Source organism: Conger conger, chromosome 16, assembly GCF_963514075.1.
Source record: "Conger conger chromosome 16, fConCon1.1, whole genome shotgun sequence".
In the NCBI taxonomy this organism is placed as follows: domain Eukaryota; kingdom Metazoa; phylum Chordata; class Actinopteri; order Anguilliformes; family Congridae; genus Conger; species Conger conger.
Window position 1 is genome coordinate 23746462 of NC_083775.1, and position 13374 is coordinate 23759835.

The following is a 13374-nucleotide window of genomic DNA, read 5'->3' on the forward strand; positions in this document are numbered from 1 at the left end:
TCCACAGAACAGCCAGAACCTGTGTCTGAGACTGAATAAATAAACAAAGGAATTGTGACATTTGGGAAGTTACAGCCGCATGTATCCAGCAATCCAACCTGCTTTCTGCTACCATCTTCACACAGGGTCAGATGTACTCGAAGAGAGTAAAATGCACTCTGAGAGTTGATATAACACTGAATAGTTTCTTGTGCAAGATTTCTGAGCAAAGACAACAGATAAAACCGTTCAGTAATCGGGAATGCACAAAGCAAATAATGACATGGAAGTAGTGGCAAAATTGTCAAAAGACACAATACATCTAAGGTTACAACTGTTTATCTTAGAAATTCCTGCAACATGACGGTTACCAGCGATCGCAGAACGACTTCCGGCATGTGCAAGAGCTGCCAAAGACAAAATAAAAACGTGTTTAAAACAAAAAAGGCAAAACTGGACGCGTCTGCTGGGTATCAGCGGTCCGTCTGCATGACTTTACATGCGCGTCCGTCTCTGAGATGTGTCGCGTGCGGGGAAAGCCAGGTCACTGGGCTTGTGTGTGGCGGTGGGCTGCAGACCGCACGGCGTGCCCTGCCGCATCTCAGTATGCAGGAGCACAATGGAGTGTCTGGGGTTCCCGGGGAGCTGGGTTTCTGCTGGCGACGAGGGGGTGGGGGGGAGACGGCCCCTGCAGACGAGACTGCCCTGACCCCCACCCCCACCCCCACCCCACTCACTTACAAGCACCTCCACCCCGCTGAGCAGAGAGAGGGGGGCGGGAGGAGGAAAGAGAGGAGAGTGTCTGACCCCCAAGGGTTCTCTAAAAACGTGTGATCGGCCTGTGTATATCAGTATTTGTTGGCATGTATGTCTTCTTTCTGGAGAGATTTTCAAATAAGTGCTTGTAATATTTACTTTTGCATTTTAAAAATACTTTGGCAACACAATCCAGTGTCATGACACTGAAGCTCATTTGAATTGAACTGATTTGAATAGTGAGCGAGAGAGAGAATGCAAGAGTGAGAGGAAGTGTCAGAATTCTCTTCAGCCACACAGTTCTCCTCTACTTAATATTCACACTTCATGTTGGATTAATTTTCTCCCACGACTGTCAGCCAGTGGGAAATACCCCAGTTACTGAAATGACTAAATCTGTGCTGTGCCTCAGTGACTTGTCCTAGCTCTGTCTGCAGATTATAGGATTTAATTTGGAATAGTATTACTAGTATTATGTGGAATCACATTTATTCCAGAATGCAGCCTAGTGCTGAGTGTTCTGAATGGGCCTCCACAGTGCAGGCTTGTGGTTGTGGAGGATAGAAAAGAGCCAATCACTTTGTGCTGCTTATCACATGACCTTCGCTGAGTACAGGGTCAGCTGGTCGTGTCAGTTTCATATCAGTTCAGAGCCAGTGCCTCCATATCTGCTGTTAGGCGAAAGGACAGGAGCAACTCGGCCGCATTTCTACTACCTCCAGACTGTAATACTGCCAAGACACTGAAGGTGCTTTTGCCCCGCCAAATTCAGCATATACAGTGAGCTGCATAATGTTTGGGACAAAGACGTTTTTTTTTCTTCTTGATTTGGCCCTGTACTCCACAATTTTAGATTCACAATCAAACAACTGTGTGGTTATAGTGTAGATTCTCAACTTTTATTAAAGGGTATTTTTGAAACATTGTGGTTTTACCGTGTAGAAATGAGCATTTTTTTTTTTTATATACACCTCCCCCCACCCCCACATTTCAATGCACTATAACATTTGGAACAAATGGCTTCACAGGTGTTTCTGATCAGTCAGGTGTGTTCAATTGCTTCCTTAGTGAATGTATAAGAGAGCTTTTATTATCTAAACCTGATATAGGCTTTTGATTGCCTTTGGGGTCTGTTATTGGTGTTTTTTTCGACATGAGGTCCAGAGAGAGCTGCATACTTTAACCACATGTGAATTGTTTAATTACAAATCGAAAGTCTAAATCAGAGCCAAAAGAGTACAGAGCCAAATCTGGAAAACATGTCTTTGTCATTATGGAGCTCACTGTATATATTTTTCTATTCATTTTTATCTTTTGTCTCCATGGAGATGAAATCCAGTTGTTTTGAATCACCTTAATTGCATACAGCCCCCTCCACCCACTCACCTGCCCGCCCACCACCACCACCACCAGCCCCCACCAGCCCCCTCTCATCCTGCAAATCCAAGAAAAGCCAAGTGCGGTGAAAAATAAATGTGTGACTCATTGGTCCCAGCTGTTTACATTACAGAGAGAATCTTGATTGGGAGCCAAAGCCACCCACTGGAAAACAGGCGTGTTCAGAACACACGGATTCCCTTCACCAAACGCATACCATCGCACCCCTGCTAAAAGTGCTGCAGGGACCTGTTCAAAGTCCTCCTTTCACCTGAGAGAACCACTTCAACACATTACACTAATGGCATTTGGCAGTCGCTCTTATCCAGAGTGACGTACAGTTGATTAGACTAAGCAGGAGACAATCCTCTCCTGGAGCAATGCAGGCTTAAGGGCTGTGCAGATCTTATTGTGGCTACACCAGGGATCAAACCACCGACCTTGCGTATCCCAGTCATGTACCTTAACCACTACACCGCACTTCAACACATTATGTTGTATGAATTATTGTGATAGTCACTGTGTGGTGGGATTGTTTTTTCCACAACGTGAACACTCTCTTTTGAGCTTGCTACCAGTTTCTTAAATAGCTGTCTGATGATTTTACATTTGATAACTGGTGAACCTGAGGAGATAATGAGTGTATCTGCCTTTAAAAAGGTGGTGCATGGGGGCAGTCTCTGTGCATTGTGAATGGTGGTGGATGAATAGTTTTGACTGCAGTTTAAAAAAATAAAGTGTTTGTCTGCCCCAGCTCAGAGCTCTATATTTGAAATGGATGCTGGCTGCTTTTTGATACAGTATCAGGACCATTGTATGTTCACCATGTATGTTTCTATCGGAGGTTGAAGCCTATCCTACATTTTCTGGAGACATTTGACAAACACAAACAACCCTGGCACTGACAAGGTGTCGGATGCACACCATAGCAGTGTCCCATGTAGAGTATTTATACAAGGCAGAATTGTCCTGTCAAAACTTTCACTGTTTTTTTTGTTTTTTGTTCATTGAACAACCCTTGGGGTCATTTGAATACTTTTTTGGCATCCCAACAGTGTACACTACTCTTTATTAATTCAAGGTATGCTATTGTCGTCCTCAGCTGCGTTCAGTCACTGCCTTATGACACCGGGAACCTTGCAAGTGACGGAGCAGTGTTTAACGATAGTATGTTGATTGTGAGTTGGTGGTGGTTGCCTGGAAGCGGGATACAGTGGTCGCGGTTTATGGCAGCGTCTGCCAGCCGAGGCAGAAAAAGTCTTCAAAAGGTTAACATGGCTGGCACTGCTGTGCCATTGACACCTCTGTGCTACTCCTTTGTCTGCAGAGTTAAAACGTAGGCAAATTCCAATCTGGATGCCGAACTGTATTTACATTGTTGGAGATTTGTTCGTTTGTTTGTTGTTTTTGTCCCCCTCTCTCAGTCTGGAATTAGTCTGGTTGTTTTTTTTGTTTTTTTAAATCTGACGACCATTGACAGAAAATAGCTCGTTCTGGTAACTTGTTCTTTGAACGGGCATATAAATACAACGTGGAAGCCGTGTAACACGAAAGTGTGCATGCATAAACACGTCAGCCGTTTTTAAAAATCGCATTCATTCCTAAAATGCATACAATTTAGGTAGCCTAGGTTGAAATGCGTTAAGTATTTGAAAAATGCTGTAGGTAGAAATGTCCTCTTGAGTGTAATGTTCTGTTCTATTTTCAGATTCTTAGAGCACGTGAAATAAAGAAATAGTCATATTTGCGTTGGGTTTATTATAATGTTCCCCATAATAGTCCATAAGATATAATATACGATTTCATAAAAAAATATATCGCCATAATATTAGATGTTTTTAATATTGTAATATTGTAATTTGTTGGGTTGGATTCAGGTTAGGCTAATATCACAATAAAACGAACCATGACTTGTCCCTCTTTTTACTTCTGTAAACCATGAAAGTGCAGGAGCAAGACACCACATCAAGACTGACCAGTCTGTTTAGATCCCAATAGTCTACTTGTGGGGTTTGTTCGTTTTTATTAGTCCTTAATCCCTTAGCATTGCCTAATAGCCTACTCGTGGAAATTGCATGAACATTCCCCATTGTATTTTGCATAATATTGTGCATATAGCCTATAATTATTGTACAGAATAGTATAATATAAATAAGCGATATGAAATGCCCACGGAATGTCCACATGGAGTGGTATGTAGCACAACTAACCATGGTGGAAAAAACAGACACGAGAAAATGTTTTAAAAGTTTATGGTTAATCAAGCCTGCCTGCAGCAGCTTTCATTTTCACACTTTTCAGAAAACGAAGGGTTCGTCCGTTTTTAAATTACACTAGGTAAACTAGCAGGCAACAAACTCATAAAATCAACAGAGTTCAATGTCATTTTACAATTTCCCCGTGTATTATTAAGGAGAATGCTCTGTATTTACTGCTTACTGTTACTGCGAGGACCATTTTGGGACAGTCGTTAGCAGGCAGAGGAAGCGGCCCGATGAGCCGATCGTGTTCTCTTCCTGTGCTAACACTGCACCTCCGAAACACGGAGAAGGAGGGAGGGGGAGGTTATCCAGCCAGTGAAGGAAATGGCGACTATGCAGAACGACTGCCTTTCCTCTCAAATGCTGCAAAGATACCGAATTCCCTTCGCCTTACTGTTCGCTTTCACGTACTCTGTTGCACTTTAAATTCGTGAGGTAAGTGCACATCTTTCTAGACTATATTTATTGCTATATATGTGCATTTTCCCGGTATTTTTAAGTAATACTACGTGACAGCGTCCGAAGTAGAGCTGTGCGTAGTTTGAAGCCTGCTGCTGGTGTAGCTCGGATTGAGTGACACAGTCATATTGTATCCAAAGTACGTTCCGTTAGCAATAAACTATCTGTAACGTTAGCGCAGTCAACAAATGTTGGCTAATACTGATGAGCGATTGAAGTATATATCTGAAGCCAGTAACTAAATAAGTAATTTATGGCAATAAACATTTTGTGCCATTCGCGGCAGTGTTTACTTTCATAGCATGCATACCTAGCTAGCTGTAACAATTGGCCAACTAAATAACACAGATCGCTGACTAGTTGAACTGCCTCCTAAGTTGACTGTCGCTGTGTAAGTTTGCGAACTAACCGACTAACGTTAATTGGCTAACTTTTGCTTGACAACGTAGAGCTGAGAAAACTGTCAAAATTCGACATGGTTGCTTGCAACAAAGTCCGGTTTGAGCAAGCAAGTGCCAAACGTTCTGTCATCATAGCTAGTAGTTAGCTAGCTATAATGGGTACGGGCAGTGTTAATGTCTGTTTGGACCCGACAAATATTTTTGCTGTAGCTAGCCAGGTAGCGCCGGCCAGCTAATTTTTTGTAGCTACGTCTGAAAATAAATATTACACAACAATCGCAATCTAGTCCGTTCGATGTGCTGCAAAATGCATCGTTTAACTTAGCTAACCAAATAGCTATCGATCTATGAAGCCGGAAATCATTTATCTTGTTTGTTAACTGTTAACTTGCTGGCTAGCTGGTTACCTACTTAACTAGTCAATGGATCGCACCTCTCCGTGGCTGGTCTGGGGATGTAGTATTGAACCTTGTAACTATCTAGGCTAACGCATGTACAGTATGTATTCACCTTCTACGTTCCATTAATCCCAGGCTAGCTAACAAATATAAGTTAGGCTATTAGTATTTGATTTGGGGGATAGTCTAAGTCGCAGCACGCATTTTTTTCGGGACAGACGTAACGTTATCTAGCTGACGATCTAACTAGCGTTAGAGCTACCTAGCGAAGTTACCATATTAACCGAACCAGTTAACCTGGCTAGGTAACGTGGTAGTTTGTTTGCTAACTAGCTAGTTGGACAACTGACTATATAAGTTGGCTCTAGGAAACTAGCATTTACTTGCTACCTAGCTATACGTAATTAGCTAACCGGGGAGCATGCTAAACTTAGCTAAATGACCTTAGCTAGCTAATTGCGTCCTAGTCAGTATGTTGATAGGATGACCAACTTATCTAGCTACTACGTTGTGTTAACATCGTTGCAATAAGTAGCCTAAGTTAGGCTAGTCTAGCTATCTCAGTGAACGTGATAGCCTACCGTTGACCAATTATTTCTGAATATACATCTTTGGTCAATGTTAAAGTGCTATCTACTAGCTCTAGCTAGCTAAATGCCTACTGATTCGTTGCTCCTGCGTAGTCTAGCGTTAGTGAACTTTATCGTAGTACTACTAGGCTAGCCTCTTAACAGATTGGTTTCAGTCGCTCAGTACGCTCTTGTTTTTACATTGCATTTTATTTGGCAAACACTTGAATTCAAAACGACGTAGACAACCATAGCTAAGTGCATACCGAAGGACATTGTAACAAATACAAACGCAGGTCAGATAAGTAGCTAGCAGCATGATATAGCCTTGAACATCAAGTCTAGTTCAAACACAGTAAAACTACTGGGAACTCCATGATCTAGTTAATGAGTTGGCGGCACGTTTGCTCGACTAACTTAGGCATTCATAATATCACAGTTTTCATATGCATTTCACATTTATCTCACTGTAGCGGTTTTGTTTTGGTCAGGGAAAAAAGTTGTTCAACATTTTAAGGTTGGCTGCCTTGACACAGTGGTAACGTATACAGCTCGGTTAGGTTTATTGGCTAATGTACATATTACGACTAATTAAAGCCTGCTTATTTCTTGTATTAACAGAGAGTTGGAAGCTAAAGCCACCAAAGAATCTGAAGCGAAACAAAGAGGTGAGTTTTCTCTGTCTTCCTATGGAAGCGAACTTATGGGGGGCTCATCTTCTGATCTTGCATACAGCTGACAATAAGGTTTGCTATGCACCGCACGACCCCTCGTCCTTTGTGTATGCCGTACGTGCGCGAGATACTGCAGCTGTTAGTGTTGGAGCATGCAATTCCACTGAAACTAAATAGAGGGACGCACAATACTTAGTTTGCCAGCGCTACAGCGTGGCAGCAGTGTGAAATTGGGCCAGGGAAGGCGGATTCCTTACTCTCCAAAGAGAGTAATGCTATTTCTGATCACAACTCATTAACTTTGATTACCCTGCGAAGTAGCGTTGGGAAATACCGGTCAGGATTTGTTTTTGAAATTGGTTGCAGAGCATAGCTTGTGGGTGCACAGTTAATGACAACACGTACAATCTGTATAAATGGCCACTGTATTTTATCATATTGTGGCTTTGTATATAATTACGCTTGTTCTCACCTCCCTACCTGTCACATGGCATGTCCATTTGCATGTGCAGTGTTTTTGTGCACTGCTGTTTCTGCCAGTGTCTGCAGTAGATGGATTTTATCATCTCAGATCTTCTGCATAGCTGTGACTGGCCTCATTGATGGTCTGCCATACGTAAGCCTGTGCAGGGAGTGGGTGGATCATTGGCCTGGGGCTTGATGTGCTGATGCGCACCCCCCCTGGGCTGGGCACCAATGTATCCAACACCATCACACACAGTCTCCCACTGACTGACCCAAAGCTGTCTGGCATAGAAGTAGCCTTATCTGTTATAGTGCTGAGTGTTTGTGTGTGTTTGTGTGTGTTTGTGTGTGCACTTGGACCTTGGTGTGTGTCTTTCTGTGTGAGGGTGTGAGTGTATTTAAGGTTGGTTTGACCTTAAATGCAAAATGGAGAAAGAGTGGTTGGGCTTTTGGGCTCAGGGACAGACATGTAGTTTACAGCGAACTGTGCGTTTTTTCTCACGCATGATGTTTCCAAAGTGTGCTACACGTTCACAAAATCATTTTGCGTGGAAAATAATTGCGTCCATGCAGAGGTCTGTGAAAACAAGAGGAAGGAGATGTGATGTGGAGCAGTTGTGTGTCTGCTGAGTTCCTTCTGGACCCTCTGAGCTTTTTGTGTATTTTTTGTATTAAAATTATGTGGCTTCACTGAGCATGTGCAAAGAATTCTGGTGCTTTTTTGTTGTTGTTGGAGAAATGGCTGGTAAAAAAAGGTTCAAACGAGTGGGTGACATCACAGTTAGGCATTTCAGTTATTTAAGCAGAGTTCAGAGTGCTTTGACAGGTCTTGTCTGTTTTCATCCTCACGGCAAAAGAGGACTTGTGCAGGCCAACACGGCTGGTGCAAAGTCTTTTTGGAATGCAGCTGTGCAGAAGGGGAAACTACCAGTATAGTGTATTAAAACCCTGTTTATTTTCTAGCAATCATGAATGACTTTTGTAGCATTATGAAGCCTTACAGGAGAGGGTCCTACTGGGGAAAAGAGATGTTACTCAATTCCAATTTTAAAAACAAACAAAAAATATATTATTATTGAATGTTTCAAAAGTTGCGTGGCTGAAAAGTTGGGTATGATAAATAACTAATTTTTGCTCTCCCCACGCATCCTACATTGATAAAGTTGTCAAAGTGGTAAGATTATGGCGTGTAAAATCAATATTTAAACTTTTGTTACCCCAGTGGTAAGTTTTACAAATATGATATAAAATAAAAAAGTGATTATACAGTTATGCTAGTGCGGTATTTTAATGTATTATTGTTTAGCATTCTCTATTTGGATTGGGCCTTGTGGGAGTGAGTCCTAGCATTATATGCTTTTTTTGGGCATATTGAGGGCACTGTTATTGCCTTCATTGTCTGTCTGGAGCCACCATTATACAGCCAACTGTACCATTTTTATGATTTCTTAAATTTGTTGGAACGGGACCTTGAAAGGACTTTCAATTGATGGCACAGATAAAGTTTGGGAACTGTGAGCAATAGCTGCTACCATCAGGCAGACCAATTTTTAGTGTAGCTGGCTAATTTCTTAACCTCTTAACAGCCATGTCAAACGAAAGCATCAGAACTGACTACGATTTAATGAAACCAATCAAATTGTAATTGCTTTAAGGTTTTGTGTGAAGAATAAGGTTTACACTGAAAAACTGCACCAACGTGAATAAATGGTATCTAAACCTGAGTCATGAACTTCAGATACCCGTGCGTATGCAATGGTTGTCTTCTCCCCAGGTCCTGTGCATTGCCACAGCCACTATAGGGGGGGGGGGGGGTAGAGAAGCCCTGTCTGGGTCACGTGACTGACCGTGGGGCTCCTTAGTGCTGCCGATTGTTCCTCATTCATAAACAGATGTCCCTGTCTTTGTGTGCTGGAGACGCCTCCTCAGGAGCAGGCCATCTGCTTAAACACTTTGCAGCAGGGGCTGGGGGGGCTAGGGGGGCCGGGGGGCGGGAGGCCTCACAGGGTGGGTGCCGAATCTCCACCCTCGGTCTCAGGAGGTGATGAAAACGCCCTGCAGTTGGGCTCCAGCCCTGGTACCTGTCCAACGGACTGTCGCCAGGAGTGATTTGTATCGTGCGGCTTGTTAGTGCTTTATTGTCTTCTCATCAGGTACTGGGACATTGTGGGGTTTTTTTTAAAGAAGGAGTTGGTTTGATCCTAGGCCCTGTGGTGGGGGAACAGGAGATTTTCATGATCTGTTAGCCAGTGAATATTTTGTATAGTGCGGCTGATGCGCTTGCATTCACAACCAATATACAGTACGTGTGAACATACATTTGAATTTGCTTGTGCGACAACAATGGAATTGTTGTAATGTCCCTGAAAATCACTGTTTGGAATGTACCCATATGTTGCTAACTGCTTGTAGATTACTCTTTAAGTGTATGTTCACATTCACCCTGATTGGTCTGTTTATCAGAGCAATGCATCAAGGGAAATGTATTTCAGAAGTCCATTTGCCATTAGAATACAGCATGAAAAAACTTTACCGTACTGTACTGCCAACACAGCAGCACGGACGGCTGTCATTTTTTCCCAAACTGGTGAATTTGTGGGAGAAACTGGAGGCCTGTGAAGTTGTTACTTAAGAGTTACTGTTATTTATTGTATGAATTTGACTATTGTTAGCTAGCTGATTGATGTTTGCCGAAGTATCATCAACATTTTCTCTGTCCTTTGTGTCAGTGGAAGTCACAATTTATTTTACATGGTCTCTTCTGAAATTAGAACACATCTTCACTACATATTTGATATTGGCTATATAAAAGCCGACACAATTGCAGATGTTAAGGGTGAATGGCTTTTGCATTCATATTAACCATCTGTCAATGGTTTTAAAAATGGAAAAAAAATAGGCAGGTCAGCATGATTTCAGTGGAATGAAAGGAAATATTCCATGTGTGTATGTCATTGCAGTGTTTCAAGGCACTGTTATCCATTTCACATTGTGGAGAGCAATTTTGTACATTCCTAAAAATTTAACTGAAGGATTTTTCAATTTGTGACGATTCCATATTGGCTAGTATAGGGCATGTGGAGATTAACCTTAAAGATGGTAGTGTTTGTACAAAATGTTTGTACAAAATGTCACCCTTGGCACTCCGGTAGTTCCAGTATGAGCCTGAAAAAGACATACTCTTGTCGCCTACAGAACTGATAGGCTCCAGAAGCGCTGTATGATCCTGCTAGCAGCCAACATGGGAGTCCCAGCTCAGTCTCGGAAAATGCTGGAAGTCATTCAGCACCTGTATCTGAAAACATCGCCCTCTCTGTATTAACATGATGCATACAGCCTATATAATGCATATTAAAATGATTGATACGGGCAGTGAAACCCAACGCTGTCGGGTATGAAACGCGGCGGTCTGCGGCCTGCGCGCCTCGGAGAGCGTAAATCCGAGGGCGGAAAGGATGGGTGCGGGTCTGACCCAGTGCTGAAGCTGTTTATAGAGATGAAATTCAGCGCTGTAATCCCATAAGGGGATTAGGCCTGGCGTTCTCCTCCTCTCTAATTGCGTTACTGCATCATGTAGCACCACGCACGGTCCCCTTTAGCGCAACGCTGGGAACAAGAGCTCAAAGGGTTCCTGTGTATTTGTTGTTAATAAAAATAAAAGTCTAGCGTAAAAGCTTGGAAGGGCTGTTTATAGACGTTATTACATTTGTCTTAACCTTTCTCTCCTTAGGGACACCTTGCAAAAAAGTAAAAACAACAAAGATCCAAAAAGAGAAGTGGAAGAGACGAGTGAGCTGGTTGAAAAGAAGGTATGTAAATATTCATTTTTTCTTTCTTTTTTCTGGCTGCAACTGATTTGATTTTGCAAGTGTGTTCCCTCTTGACGGACACATACGGCGGTGTTATTTGGTGGTGTTATTGCGTAGTGTTTATTAGGCACTATTTGGGGTTGAATTTTCCACGTTTTTATTTCCCCAGTGGAGCCAGGAGCAGACATTGTCTATTTCTGGCTGTTATTGATAATAACAATATCACCGCCTGAAGATTGTTTCATACGCGCAGAAGGTAGCTGTTAAGGGAAGTGTTTTTTTAAATTAATTTGATATTCAAATAGTCTGTGGCTCCTATGGTTTTGATTGATTGAAACGCCATCCCAACAGCAAGCTCTTCACACATCGATGTCTGCATTCTCCTTCTCATCTGACACTTTAGGCCTAAGAGAGAAATCATTTCCAAAAAACAAAAACAGCTTTGCCTCTCCTTTGTAAATCTTTACAAAGGGGAAATGAGTCTCCATGATTTTATTAGCCAGCATTCCCTCTCTCATGTACATTGTGAGTGAATGGATCGTGTGGTCAGTATGAAATGGTGGCATGTCAGTTGTTGTGGCCCTCTCTGCCGTTTCCCCGGGTTCCTCGAGGTGGAAAGGTTTGATATGTGCTCATGCTCTGGCCCCGCTGAGATTTGGGTTATGTTTTTGATTGCGGCATCACTTTGGTTAATCTTAGAGATTCTTGTCTACCTTTATCAGACACCCACTCACTCCTCCTTCTCACTGCCGAAGGCTGAAACACAAAAGTAGACTTAATAATTCTCTACTTTATTTCTCAAGTCAGTTTCCTGATTGTGCTACAATTATTTAATTTATAGTCTTTTAAAAAAAAAATTACTCTGTATTATACCCCCCCCCTCCACCCAGTGGAGAGATGAGGAGGAGATCCAGGTAGCTTAGGGTTTATCTCTGACCTTGCTTTTCCTGTGCGACTGTGGCTTAGCTCCCAAACCACGCCGTGACCGACGTTTGGACTGCAGAGCCCGGCGGTAATGGCGGGGTGCAGCATGCGTTATGTGCACTACGGGTTTCCACTGCAGCTCGCTTTGGTGTTCTTCTACACGGAAGCTAAGAAAAATGTTTATTTCCATTCAGAAGGGCTTCGTTGAGCATTCGTACAGCATTCATTTCAGTTCGATGAGTTTGGTCTTAAGCTTGTTTGTAGGATATACCTTTGGTAAGAATGGAACGTGGCGTTATGTCAGTTGTTCAGAATAGGGTTTAAAATTGTGGGCTAACCTCCGGTATGATTGATGTTGTACAGCACACTGCTTTGAAGTGAGTTTCTTGCATGGGTCTGCGCCAGGAGGCAGGTGTAGGATAAGAGGCACTCACACAGCTGCATGTACGTCGAGGGGAAGCTGTTCCTGTACATGATTTGGTCATTTAATGGCTAATGGTAGCAATGGGTACACACATGTGCCATGCTTAGCCAATATGTGAATGATGGAGGTTGTGTATGCACTGACATGTGCTGTTTTTGTATTTGATGTTATACATTTTTAAAGAGGACATTTAATTGGTGTTATATTATTATGTTTTAATTTCGTTTTGATATTCCTTAGTTTACATTGTCTTGTAATTGTTTTACCAATATATTACCATTTCATGGCTAAAGAAAATGATCATTTACAGACGGTGTGTTTCTCTGGTTAATTGGAAGTTGTGGTGAAAATGGAAGTTGCTGCTGGAAAGGAGATCAGTATGCAGACCGTCAGCTAAACGGTTGCTATGCAGATCTTTCTAAAACAGGGCTGCTTTGACTTTCGTTCACATAGTAGTAGTGCGATTTAATTCCCTTTCGGCAAGAGTGAAGTTTTTGTGAAAAGATATTTGGCAACACAATCATTATGAGACTATCTTTAATGCAGTATGGGTTGGCTATTGAGAAACATGGATTTGTATTGTAAGAATTTACAATATCAGCCCAAGAGCTAATTACCCAAAACATGCCAACCAGGTGACTAACCGAATTCAGAGACTGAATTTGTGAAGAACACCCCCCCCCCCCCCCCCCTATCAGATTTCTGAGCATGGAAAATTCTTCAGCTGCCAAGAAAATGGGTGATAGTTCTAGCTCAAGGGCAGTGCAGAAAAACTGTTGCATGAATAAGCTATTTATTAATATGTTTAGATTTCATTATTCCCTCAAGGGCTCTGCCCATGAATTTACAGTGAACTGCATTTTGCATAAGTTCAGATG

General features: G+C 42.3%; 1 protein-coding gene across 3 annotated transcripts in view; it reads left to right on the forward strand.

The window, feature by feature from the left end:
- The window catches only part of LOC133114428 (trinucleotide repeat-containing gene 6A protein-like), a 57572-nt gene that overhangs the window by 13899 nt on the left and 30299 nt on the right, over positions 1-13374 (forward strand). For 2 of the 3 annotated variants that reach the window (XM_061223798.1, XM_061223802.1), the window contains exons 1-3: positions 4672-4808; positions 6822-6868; positions 11070-11148. The gene's annotated coding sequence lies outside the window, so the exon portion shown is untranslated. Of the gene's footprint in view, positions 1-4671; positions 4809-6821; positions 6869-11069; positions 11149-13374 lie in introns of those variants that run through there. The other variant, XM_061223801.1, reaches the window with a different exon arrangement.